The sequence below is a fragment of the Bison bison genome, unplaced genomic scaffold, assembly GCF_000754665.1.
Source record: "Bison bison bison isolate TAMUID 2011002044 unplaced genomic scaffold, Bison_UMD1.0 scf7180017864251, whole genome shotgun sequence".
NCBI lineage: Eukaryota > Metazoa > Chordata > Mammalia > Artiodactyla > Bovidae > Bison > Bison bison.
This window is the reverse complement of record NW_011494823.1, coordinates 216,755-217,490: the sequence shown is the minus strand read 5'-3', so window position 1 is coordinate 217,490 and position 736 is coordinate 216,755. Positions and strand designations below refer to the sequence as shown.

At 48.5% G+C, this 736-nt stretch overlaps 1 pseudogene across 1 annotated transcript; it reads left to right on the top strand.

Moving 5' to 3' along the window:
- Window positions 1-6: 6 nt before the first annotated feature.
- LOC104994086 lies at window positions 7-730 on the top strand (annotated as a pseudogene). The gene has a single exon (XR_825912.1). The product of XR_825912.1 is annotated as a V-type proton ATPase subunit E 1 pseudogene (transcript).
- The last annotated feature ends 6 nt before the right edge of the window (window positions 731-736 follow it).

The window sequence follows — 736 nt, the reverse complement described above, 5'->3', positions numbered from 1 at the left end:
TGAAGATTATGGAATATTATGAGAAGAAAGAAAAGCAGATTGAGCAGCAGAAGAAAATTCAGATGTCCAATTTGATGAATCAAGCGAGGCTCAAAGTCTTCAGAGCTAGAGATGACCTTATCACAGACCTACTAAATGAAGCAAAACAGAGACTCAGCAAAGTGGTAAAAGATACAACCAGGTACCAAGTGCTGCTGGATGGACTGGTCCTCCAGGGTTTGTACCAGTTGCTGGAGCCCCGGATGATGGTTCGCTGCAGGAAACAGGATTTCCCTCTGGTGAAGGCTGCAGTGCAAAAAGCAATCCCTGTGTACAAAGTTGCAACCAAAAGAGACGTTGATGTCCAGATTGACCAGGAGGCCTACCTGCCTGAGGAGATAGCCGGTGGTGTTGAGATCTATAACCGGGACCGCAAGATCAAGGTGTCCAACACACTCGAAAGTCGGCTGGACCTCATAGCCCAGCAGATGATGCCCGAAGTGCGGGGAGCCTTGTTTGGTGCAAATGCCAACAGGAAGTTTTTGGACTAAGCCAGCAGGAGGTGCGTGACGAGGACGCTCCCGTCATTGGAAGAAACGAGATGGCCTGTATAGCTTCCTCTTTGCTGTCCCCTGCCCTTATTTGTCAGTGGGTGCTCTTCTGTAGCTAATGTTCTCCGACTGATGGGTAATGATGGGAGTCTCAGTTAGTACATTAGGAAACCTTCCTCTAGCTTGTCTCAAAGTAGCACAGTTCC